This window comes from Rhinopithecus bieti, unplaced genomic scaffold, assembly GCF_001698545.2.
Source record: "Rhinopithecus bieti isolate Rb0 unplaced genomic scaffold, ASM169854v2 scaffold_2409, whole genome shotgun sequence".
Classification (NCBI taxonomy): domain Eukaryota; kingdom Metazoa; phylum Chordata; class Mammalia; order Primates; family Cercopithecidae; genus Rhinopithecus; species Rhinopithecus bieti.
The window spans coordinates 705,526-718,316 of NW_016803686.1; positions in this window are offsets into that span (position 1 = coordinate 705,526).

Below are 12,791 nucleotides of genomic sequence, written 5' to 3' on the forward strand. Positions count from 1 at the left end.
CTCGGTTCACTGCAGGCTCCGCCGCCCCGCTTTACGCCATCAAACTGCATCAGACTCCCGAATAGCTGGGACACCTGGCCCCTGCCACCTCGCCCGGCTAGTTTTTTGTATTTTTTAGTAGAGACGGGGTTTCACCGGGTTAGCCAGGATGGTCTCGATCTCCTGACCTCGTGATCCGCCCGTCTTGGCCTCCCAAAGTGCTGGGATTACAGGCTTGAGCCACCGCGCCCGGCCGATAGATCTTTATTCTAGGGAATTAGTTCTCATGAAGGGAGACTGTGGCTTATGCAGATTTAGTAATAATAACAGATAATAATAATAATGGATAGCTTTTATTACACATCTAAGGACTTAACATACATTCTGTCTAATGCAATGACTCTTCAAAGTAAGTATATTAATTGTCTACATTTTACAGACAAGGAAACTGAGTTTTATGGAATATAAAGTGTCTTGCTTATTCATGAACAGGGCAGAAGCTGCTCAGTGAGTCCTTGGAAACAACTGCCCAGCCAGGGCCCTCTTTTGTGCATTTGGTTGTATCAAAGTTGGTTCAAATCAAGACATTTGGATGAGCTAACCTGGTTTCTTTAACGAATGTCTTTTAACATCCATTCCCAAATTGTGGTCCAGGAATACAGTGTTAGATGACAAAGGATTCTAAGATCAAACAGGTTTGGCAAATGTTAGGTTGAGAAAAATTAAACAAGCTTATTTATTGTGGAACTTCTCAGAGCCTTCAACATATTATTACTTATTGTGAATCTCCAAGAAGGGATATGATAGGTAGATATTTCAAAGCTTACTTGACCACAGAAGCCTTTTGCAGCAGTTTCTTGAGGATAAGTGTTCTACAGGACACTCTCTGAGAAGTGAGGCTCCATGCAAATGGCCACTCAGAGTGTAGAACTCTAACTGGAGGAAGTGCTTTTCTGTTGCTGGCAATCTCAGAATTTCTTGGCATACATTATGTGCTCAATAATTATTTTAGAATAAATCTTCACTGAATGAAATAATCTAGAGTTTAGGCCTCTTCCGTGCTAGACCTAGGAATCAGGACTAGTTTCTCATCTTGTGAGAGGGTCCTGGGCCCCATGTGTGGTGGGGGAGGTGCTGTGTGTATGTGTATGTGTGAGTGCATGTGTGCACATGCATTCTCTTAGCTTACCCATAAATGGAAATTCTTTTTTTAACCTTGATATTCATTACTAATAATCATATCAATAATATATTTCCGTAAGTATCTCAAAATCATTAATTTTATTTACGGAATAATACTGAGAAGAATTCATGGCCAGATACAATGTTGAGTTTGATGATTGTAACAGGAGCTGAGTCAGCAATGCTCCCACAGTCAAGTGGGTCAGTCCTGCCTAAGGGCCTGTGAAATAAATGGGCCTTTCTATCACTTAGCAGGCAGCCCTGACATAGTGGGCCTCTGCTGGGCTCTCGGCACCATTTGAGGTAGATTTCCTCTTCCCCACTGGCTTGTTGGAGCAGAGAGGCAGTAAAACAACACAACCCAAACCACACATAGCAGAGTGTGGCCGGTGTCTCTGTCTTGTATAAGCTGATGGTCTCTCACGCTGGTCCTTAGGCTGGGAAGATAGCAGGTGCAACCCAAGCTTTCATGCTCAAGGCATCCCCTAGAAAAGTCTGGTTCCTTCCATCAAATCTAGCCTCATCACACGGCTCATTTCTATTCATGGCAGGTGTTGTTCTCTTCTACAAAATCCCATCTGAGTGTAATGAGCCCACTGGGCTGGCCATGTAATTCTTTCTCCAGCTGAACACAGTGATGATCGAGTTCTCTGTGGATAGTAATGTTTCCTCATTCTACTCTGGAACCAGTCAACAGGAACTGAAGATGCTTTGTGTATCATTCAATGGATATGAGCTGAACAAATAGACCTCTGGCAGGGAACTCCATTGATTCATCTTTATCAGGAGTCAAAATGCAATCAGGTAAATTGGCCAATGGAAATTTGTGTATGTATGCACCAAAAATATGTACATGCATGTTCACAGTAGCATTATTTGTTGTAGCCCCAAACTCAAAATATCTCAAATCTGTCTGAACAGTCTGATGGGTAAGTTGTGGTATTATTTACACAATGGAATATTACACAGCAGAGACTGAGCAAACTAAAACCACAGCAACAACATGGATCTTCTCACAGACATAATATGGGGCACAAGTAGCTGGACACAAAAGGAGTGAAATACTCTAGGATTTCATTTATATTTCATCTCAAAAACAGGCAAAACTAATCTCTGGTGTTCAAAGCCACCTTTGGAGAATGACTGAGAAGAGGACACAAGGAACTCTTCTGGGATGTTGGTGTTATTATTTCATTTCTTGATCTGATGGTGGTTTCATGAGTAAGTTTACTCAATACAAATTCATTAGGCCAGGTGCAATGGCTCACACCAGTAATCCCAGCAATTTGGAAGGCTGAGACAGGAGGATGACTTGAGATCAGGGGTTTGAGACCAGCCTGGCCAACATAGGGAGAGTCTGTGTTTACAAAAAGTAAAAAAAAAAAAAAAAAACTGGAAGTGGTGGCGCACACTTGTAGTCCCAGCTACATGGGAGGCTAAAGTGGGAGGATCAGTGAGCCTGGGAGGTTGACGCTGCAGTGAGCCCAGATCGTACCACTACGCTCTAGCCCAGGTGGCAGAGTGAGACCCTGTCTCTCAAATAATAAATAATAAAATTTATTGAACTGTAGACTTGTGTACTTTTCTGTATGTGTGTTATACTCCAATAAAGACTTATCTAAATAATGTAAAAAATATAATAAAGGTTCATAAGTGATCTGTTTCTTTTAGAGGATTTGTTCCTGAAATACAGGAAGAGAGGGATGGGAGAGTATGATGAGGCCAGTTCCTTCTTCCCAACTCTTCCACTGGGAGGAGTGAATGAGAGTATAGGGTGTGTCATTCTGGGGAGATCCCTCTATATGAGGATTGGGGGTATACATTTTTCCCAACAGTGTAGATTCCAACTTTATCTGATTCCAAAACACTTACTTTAACCAAAGGAATGGTTCGAATGTCACATTTCAGACCAGTGGAGTACATATTTTAAGATCTTGGCTTTTGGGGGAATTCTTGTCTTCCAGATAGGTCCCTACTGCCTGGAGACATGAGGTCAGGGATCATAGAGATTCAAGAGTTTGTTGTTAATGGTTTGTTGCTGCACATCCACCAACAGATGAATTATATGTTGATTTCATGGGAAGTGGGAAAACCTAAGTAATTTTTGGTTAATGAGGATTTAAGCTGGGTAGTTGGTTTCTACTCTGTATATACTGATGAATACTTTCATTAAACTGATCTTTTTTATGGAAAGGGTGTATTTATTAGGTAATGGAAAATTTCCACAAATATAATGAGTATTCTTTTTTGCTGGAAACACTAATGAGAGAATAAAAAAACTCTCTGAGTTTCTTTCATTACTGTGCCACCAAAGAGACAGGAATAGCTTAAAATAACCAGAACTTACATTTAAAATCACAAAATCAGCACTCAGCCTTGTCAAAACCCTCAAATGCACAGGCTTGGCTGTCTAAGGCAACTCAGCATTAGCTTTATCAAGAGTGGATTCCTAGGACATGCCTAATTTGCGAGAAATCTTTGAGTTCAGAGAACTTGCTTAGTTGAAGTTTCATTATGCATGAAGTTGTTCATGTCTGGTTCCAATGTTGAAATTCTGCAATTTGCCAGCTGTGAATTGAGAAAAAAATGCCTGAGAGTTTTAAATGGGAAGACCAAGGCTAGGTCACCTTTTAAGAGCTTTTTAAACTTTGGAGTATCAAGCAAAGAGACTGTAGAAATGTATTCATTATGAAGGGATGACATATGTACTTAAATAGTTTTTAATAGGATGGTTCTAGCAAAATTTGATGCAAATTTTGTTTTTAGATCTATACCTCCTATAACGTCTGTCTACTTTTTGTTTTACTTTCTCTGGACCCCACCCCCAACACAGCATTGCTCTAGGCTTGCCCTGTCTTGAACATATGTGTTCTTTGTTCATTTGCTTGTTCTTCAATTCATTCACACACCCATTTATCCATATACCAAATATTAATATATAGACTTAGCACATACTATATTAATAGAATAGAATCAGTCTTAAGCAAAATATGTGGTTTATTTTGGGCCTTCTAGAGATGATGTCTACCCTTTTGTACTTTCATTTGTTAGTGATTATAAAAAGAATGCTGTGTTAGTTGATTGAAAAGAATACATTGGCAGGCTGATGGGGTACCTCTCAGTCAACATCTGATGCTTTAGATTTGATTGTGCTGAGAGATTTTTCTTTTCCTCTTCTTTTGTTGTCTGATGTATTGTCCAAAAAAAGTACATTTCTGCCATCAAATAAGCTATCAACTATGTACTTGCCAAAATGGCCTTCTTGGGACAGTTCAATTAACTACTTAGAGCCATTCCTCTTTACTGAGGGAGCTGTGTGGTGGCCTAGTCTTTGTAGCTGAGTGTAGGTCTCCATGACTTCGCCTTCATCTTTCATCCATGGATAAGGCATGAGCAGAAGATGAGTCAGAAAAAGAGTCATATATGATGACAGGAAAGCAAGATTGGATAACAGGAAGCCATGGAGTGGTGCACTCCAAGTGGACTTTAAGCCAGTGGTCCCCAGCCTTTTTGGCACCAAGGACCAGTTTTGTGGAAGACAGTTTTTTCCACAGTCCTGGGTGAGGTATGGTTTTATGATGAAACTGTTCCATCTCAAATCATCAGGCAATAGATTCTCGTAAGGAGGATGCAACCTAGATCCTTCCCATGTACAGTTCACAATAAGGTTCGTGCTCCTATGAGAATCGAATGCCACTGTTCATCTGACATGAGGCAGAGCTCACGCAGTAATGCTCACTGGCCCACTGCTCACTTCCTGCTTTGTAACCTGGTTCCTAATGGGCCATGGCTGTGGCCCGGGGATTGGGGATCCCTGCTTTAAGCTCTCCACTACTTTCAGGTTTCAGAGCCTGAGAAGGTCTAACATCACTCTGGTGACTGTGACTCCATCACCTAGCAGTTCTAGCAGTTAAGTGTTCAGGGACCGGGTGACTTCCAGATGCTGCTTCTGATCAGAACATTTCGGAAAAAAGGATAAAATGACCTCAGGCGACCGTCTTAGCTTTCTGAACCCCATCCTATCCAGCTGCAAATGGAGCAGCTTTTCTTTTTCAGTAGCTCTAGAAAATGAAGGAGAATATTTTCCCTTTCAAAATTTCCTTCTTTTCCCTTTCCAAAAATTTTAAAAAACATTTCACAAATAAAGATTGAAGGGCAAGGTATACGGCATGATGATTTGACACATGTGTACATTGTGTAATGATTTGTACCATCAAATTAATACATCCATTGCCACCCATCCTATAGAACCATTCTATACTCAGAACTTGTCATCTTATAACTTAACATTTTTTTCTCTTTTGAATTATCTGGTATCTTACCTATGATAGGATCACTGAAGAAGGGACAGTGAGAGTTTAAGTAATTCATTCCTTTCTCATGTCCTCAAATCATGATGTAATTAATCCATGCAGGAGGTATAGCTACCAAGTGCAAGTGATTTCTTTCTTTCTTTCTTTTTTAAATTCAGATGGAGTCTTGCTCTTGTCACCCAGGCTGGAGTGCAATGACATGATCTCGGTTCACTGAAACCTCCACCTCCCGGGTTCAAGCAATTCTCCTGCCTCAGCCTCCCAAGTAGCTGGGATTACAGGTGCCCGCCACCACGGCTGGCTAATTTTTGTATTTTTTTTTTTTTTTTTTTTTAGGAGAGATGGGGTTTCACCATGTTGGCCAGGCTGGTCTTAAACTCCTGAACTCAAGTGATTTGCCTGCCTCAGCCTCCCAAAGTGCTGGGATTACAGGTGTGAGACACTGCGTCCGGCCACAGTGATTTCTTGAACATCTCAACTCAGTGGGATTCAAATATGAAGTGGTTTGTTTTTCTCCTATGACTTCCTTCAACATGCTCTTTTAGGTTGCCTTTTGTATTTGTTTGTTTTGTTGCCTAGGCTGGAGTGTAGTGGCACAATCTCGGCTCACTGCAACCTCTGCCTCCCAGGTTCAAGTGATTCTTGTGCTTCAGCTTTCCAAGTAGCTGAGACTACAGGCATGCACAACCATGCCTGGCTAATTTTTGTATTGTTAGTAGAGACAGGGTTTCACTATGTTGACTAGGCTGGTCTCGAACTCCTGCCCTCAGGTGATCCACTTTGGTCTCCCAGAGTGCTGGGGTCTGCCCGGCAGGGTTGCCTTTCTTTCTGTATCATTTAAGAACATCTTAGGTCCTTTAAGTCTTCTATTATTTTCAGATACGGAAAGGTCTAGTTTTGCCTGGTTTATGTTGAAACTTCAATCTCACTTCCAGTTTAGTGCTGACCTCATCGCTGACCCCACAGCAAGCAAGGCTCCAGCTTGAGGGATTTGTATAAAGGGGGAGTGGCCACAGTCTGTTCTTTCTTCCTTCCTTTTCTGCTTTTAGCTCCTTCTGTGTTGAAGCAGATGAGAGAGATCTTGGAAAACAGCCAAAATCTTCTGACTTTATTCCTCTGTTGTGGTCAATGACTGCCTGTCCATGACTGCTGTGTGGCTGGCATTCAAGTGCTAGCAATGTATCTCTGTGGGGTACATGAGTGGTTCTTTTGTTGGACATAGTCAGAGGCATCTTCAATACAGAGTTCCTTCACTTGGCCCAAGAAAAGAGAGAAGTCAGAGCACTTATCATAGCCAGCATTATATAACTCTGAAGATCCTAAGCCTTCTGTTCTTGTGAACCAGTGGGCCTCCACATTGTCTGAGTGACTAGAATAAACTAGGGAGACTTTAAAAAAATACCAAGGTCTGGGTTCAATCACAAAATTCTATTTGATTAGTTGGGCTCAGACATGGGTATTTTTGAAAAGCTCTCCAGCTTCTTCTAATGTTATTCTATGTCAGGTTTGAGAACTACTGACATAGTCTGGCGGGATAGAAAAGATGGTAGCAGCATTTGTTAGTGATTGCTACAGGGTTATGGCTGGTGGTTCCTTGGTGGCTCTCTTTAGAAGATGGGATACACAAAGCACCTATTGCTTTCTACTGTGTGGCCTTTTCAGATATGCACAATCAACAGGAACATTTCATTTGACATTTATTTTGCTGTATTTTTTGTGAGTCTCCCTGGCCCTCTTGCCTATCTTGGCATCTCTTCCTACAAAGAGAAGGTTCACAGAAAAAGATACAGTTGCTTTTTACCAACACAGGCCAAGAGGCTCAGACAGCTGGATAAATTCTGTAAAATTGTACTTCACGCTAGCAATTTCTGGAGCACTCTGGAAGGATCATGAACCCATAGCAGACTTCTTTTCCAACTAAGATTAACAAGAGTTTTCTTCAAGGAACCAGACACATTCAAGTGACATTTTATTTCTTCTCATTCCTATCTCCCCTTTCTCCAACACATTTTACTAGCAACTCCAGTATAAAAATAGTATCTTTGTTACTGAGATTTTTGTCTGTTCCTGCTACTTAGGCTACCATGGAGTTATTATCCGTCAGTCTCTTGACACACCAAAATTGTTTCCATAGTAACAGATTTTAATGTCAGAAACGGAGATGATGACTTCAGACGAAGAATAAATAACAAGAGCCAATGAACTTGGAGGACCAGGCATACTGCTCCAAATACAATGAAAGCCACTCAGAAAAAATGTGATTCAATACTGAAGCAGATTCCTACCTAAATAGAAATTCAAAAATTTCCCACAAATCATCAATGACTCTTTAAGTATAGTTCCTGTTGGCAGTAATTTATACCATTTTTGGTATGAATGCCACCAAAAAGGAAACAGATTGCTTGACAAATTTTATGTGGTTCAAGCTGGGAACATACTAACCATTTAAAGATATTCACTTGTAAGTTCTTGCTGATAATTAGTGGCGTTGGGGATGTGACATTATACCCTAATCATAGGTAATACAGAGTCCAATAAGTGCTTTTAGGTATAATTTGCTAAGAATGTGAAAATTCTCCTTTTTTCCATCTTTCCTTCTTCTGAAGGAGGTCAGGATATGCCACCTCAAAGTATGCCACTTTGACATATTAGTTATTTTGAGCTGGAGACACTTGAGAAACAGTAGTTGCAAGAAGAGCTCTCTGCCCTCCTCCCACTTTTTGCCTAAAATAAGGGCATAAATTCACCCCATCTCTTGTATCAGGATGAGAAGAGCAACCCTTAGTACTGGAGACAGAGAGTTGGCATTGAGAAGAGTCTGCATAAACAGACCTTATGAAAATAACCGTTGTCTTCCATTAATTTCCCATATATATTTGCTGGTCACTTTCCCCTAATTTATTGGCCCTAGAAATCCAAACCCCCTTTTCTTCATCTAGTCTCTACAATTTATTACCCTTTGTTAAAATGGTATATGAGCCTTCATGTTGAATTGCTTCTTTGGGTTTTCACTTTTCTGTGAAGTCCCTGTGCATGTTACATTAAAAATATGAGTAAAATGTTTATGCCTTTTTCCATTAATCTGACCTTTGTCAGTTTAATTTGCAGGCCCAAGTCACTAAACATAAGAGAGTGGAGGAAAATTTGTCTCCTTACATCTCCCAAGACACAATTTGGCATCTTAAAATTCTAACTGGAAAGAGATCTGTGTCTTTTGCTAAAACAAAACTGGTAAAATTAAATTTTAGTGGAAAAGCACCTGACAAAGGCTCAAGGGATCTTAGTTCTTTCCCCCTCCCCCTGTCATTAACTAGTTCTGTGATTTAGAGAAAGTAACTTAACCCCTTTGGGCTCCATTTTGTTTGGTTGTAAATTAAGGAGGTGAGTCAAGCAATCTCTATGTCTTTCACAGCTTTATCATTCTATTAATTTCTGACTTGTCACTTGTTCATCTTCACTTGACATACAAGGAGAGTCAACTCTTCTCAACTATTGGCCCTTTAGAGAGTCTCATTAACAAATACAGAGAGCATCTGAGTAGATCAGTTTTAATTTTGGATTACCTACGATTTAGTAGGACAGATGGCCAATTATTAATCAAAATATGTACTTCAATTTCATGAGTGTTGAATTTATTAGTGATCTTGCACTTAAGTGAGGCCATGAGACTAGAATCTGCCACTAGAATGTGAGAAAACCTAATGGATGCCACTGTTGAGTCAAGGTGGATAAGAAGCAGCTTGCCTTCTCTGTGTTGTCTTACCCCTTTTGTTTGCTGGATGTCAATGCCCAGATCAACCTTGGAAGCGTAAGGTGAAAATGGTTCAGCTTCTGTCAGCCTGGGTAGAGCCGGGAACTATGCCCACTAAGGAAAATCCATATTTTTTTTTCTATTGTGTTGACCCCTAATATTGGGGGTTTATTTCCATAACAGCTAGTGTTATCTGACCAATAATGTTTAAGATCTTATTTCCTCTGATTTTTCATCCTTCCTTCAAATGAAAGAAGCCTTATTTCAAAGGTGCAACACCCACAAGTAGATTTGACTCAATTCTCCGACAGCATTTTGTTTTTTTATTTTTTTTGAGATGGAGTCTCACTCTGTTGTCCAGGCTGGAGTGCAGTGGTGTGATCTTGGCTTACTGCAAACTCCACCCCCTGGGTTTAAGTGATTATCCTGCCTCGGCCTTCAGAGTAGCTGGGATTACAGGTGTACACAACCACGTCAGACTAGTGTTTTGTATTTTCAGTAGAGACAGGGTTTCACCATGTTACCCAGGCTGGTCTTGAACTCCTGACCTTAGGTGATCCAACTGCCCCGGCCTCCCAAAGTGCTGGGATTACAGGCATGAGCCACCGTGCCTGGCCAAGCATTTGTTGATTAGTAATTTTATGTTTGAAGGTTGGAGAGCGGTGGTCTGTTTTCTGAAGGCATGTAGTTAGGTTCCCTGAGAATGGTGTAGAAATGATTGGTAGTTCAGGAAGTTGAGGAGATCTAATTCTACCAGCATGCAGCCCCTGGAGGGCAGAATCTGGATGGCTGCATGGCAAACATGAATTCTAGAAATGGAAATCTTTGCAAGGAACACATAAACCTGGGGACTTTTCTGGACTATGTAAACCCTAGCATTTCATCTTTGATTATGATCACTTCTTGTAAGTTATCTCTGACATCTCATTGATCTTGTTCTTCTTGTCAACCTTGGCTAGTTGGAACATGAATTGAATTGAATTTGATTTAGAAAATAAAGAAATATGACATTTCTTGCACCCTGGGTGTTGTGGAACAATTGGTACCAGTTATAAATGACCTGGTTGATAATTCCTGTGGATGCTGCACAGGTATATGAATAATGCGTAAACTTCAATTGTGGAAAGCTGTACTTCACTCTGCTAGGTAGCTTAAGTGTCTCATAGGCTACACAAACACGGCCACCTTTGCTTTATGGATGAGCTCAGGATATGTTAAATTCCATATATGCTTCTGTCACCTTACCTCCAAATTTCCACCCCATTTAGTATGTGCTGTGGATTGCAAACACATTTTAACATCAGTTCAAGAAAAGTAGAGTTAGTAAAATAAATTGGCTGAGGCTACATCAAAACAAAGATTGCACAATGCTCACTAAATCAGACAGAAATAACTTTTAAGATTATTTCATCCTATTACCATCTTAGCTTGCATAATTAGGCATCAACTGTATCTAGAAAATATCATGTGTAAAAATAGTTAAAAAATGAGGTGTTAAATAGGGGATTAGATATTCTGAGATTCAAATATCTTTTTCTTTTAAGCAGACAATATCCGTGAGAAAGACAAGCTATTGTACTGGAAGAGAGGAGGAAAGTTATCAGGGCTAATTAGTAGAAGTAGTGGTTAAGTCAGCAGTTTTAGGATTTATATAGAGTAAAAATAAGCAAGGCGAGAAAGCAGATGTGGTGGTTCACATTCTTTTAACCAGAATAGTGAAGTAAACAAGAACAGAGTTTGTTCACATGGATCAGAGGGCATAGCTGGATGTGCCTTAGTTCTGCTGACTTAGAAATGATTCTCCTACTTTGTAGTAATGGATTTTATAATGCAGGGGGAAAAAACTACATTAAAAGACAGTCAAAAGTAAGGCCAGGCATGGAGGCTCACTCCTGTAATCCCAGCACTTTGGGAGGCCGAGACAGATGATCACCTGAGCTCAGGAGTTTGAGACCAGCCTGGGCAACATGGTGGAATGCCATCTTTACCAAAAATACAAAAAATTGGTTGGGCATGGTGTTGTGCACCTGTGTTCCCAGCTACTGGGGAAGCTGTGGTGGGAGGACCACTGGAGCCTGGGATTCAGAGGTTGCAGTGAACTGAGATTATGCCACTGCACTCCAGCCTGGGTGAAAGAGTGAAACTGTCCATCCCCCTCCTGCCCCTCCCAAAAAGAAGGACAGTCAAAAGTACTTAGAAATGGTGTTGCATATAGTCTAACTAAGTCCATCTTGGAAAAAGATCTAGAGAGAAGGGTTGGCTGGGTTTGTGGCCTAGATGAAGAAGGAAGTCATGAAGGGAAAGGATCTGGAGTTGTGTATTAAAGGGTTAACTTTTGCTCAACACACTCAGGAGGGCTGCTGAAAATTGTGACTTGCTGTGTCTTCCTCTGATTCTTGTGGCATCAGGGCAGGCAATAAATCATGTAGCTGTATATCCTCATTCACTCTTCTGCCTTGGCCTGGAAGGAACAATGGCTGCAAAAGACTCAGAAGCTCCCTCTTTTGGTTGTCTGTGGAAGTTCCCTATGTTCCCAGCAATCACCCTGGAGGCAGTGCATGTTAGAACAGGCAGTGCACAACTGGTATTGATTTCCAATGTGGTATGATGCCACCTTCTCACTAAGACAAGGACTTACTTAATCTTTGTATCCGAATAGCACCTTATACAGTACCAGGCATATACTGTGCATTCAATAACTTGAAGTGAATGAATATAGAACTGAGTGAACAAATGAAATATCTGGGAGAAAAATGGGATCTGGCCAGGCGTAGTGGCTCATGCTTGTAATCTCAACTCTTTGGAAGGCTGAGGCTGGAGGATTGCTTGTGGCCAGGAGTTTGAGCACAGTCTGCGTAACATATTGAGACTCTGTCTACATAAAAATTTAAAAATGAGTCAGTCACGGTGGTGCATATCTGTAGTCCCAGCTACTTGGGAGGCTGAGGTGGGAGGATTGCTTGTGCCCAGGAGTTTGAGGCTGCCGTGAGCTATAATCATACCACTGCACTCCAGCCTGGGTGACAGAGAGAGAGACTCTGTCTTTCTAAAAATATATAAATAAATGAAAAGAAAAATGGGATGTGTTTTTTATCTACATCTAGTGGTAGTGGTACACATACCTCTCTATGTCTAGATATAAATTTAACATTGAAAAATACATACTTTTTCGGGGGGGCGGAGCAAGATGGCCGAATAGGAACAGCTCCAGTCTCCAACTCCCAGCGCGAGCGACACAGAAGACCGGTGATTTCTGCATCTTCAACTGAGGTACTGGGGTCATCTCACTAGGAAGTGCCGGACAATCGGTGCTGGTCAGTTGCTGCAGCCTGACCAGAGAAAGCTGAAGCAGGGCGAGGCATCACCTCACCTGGGAAGCGCAAGGGGGAAGGGTATCCCTTTTCCTAGCCAGGGGAACTGAGACACACAACACCTGGAAAATCGGGTAACTCCCACCCCAATAGTGCGCTCTAAGCGAACGGGCGCTCGAGAAGAATATATCCCTCACCTGGCCCGGAGGGTCCCACGCCCACGAAGCCTCCCTCACTGCTAACACAGCAGTCTGC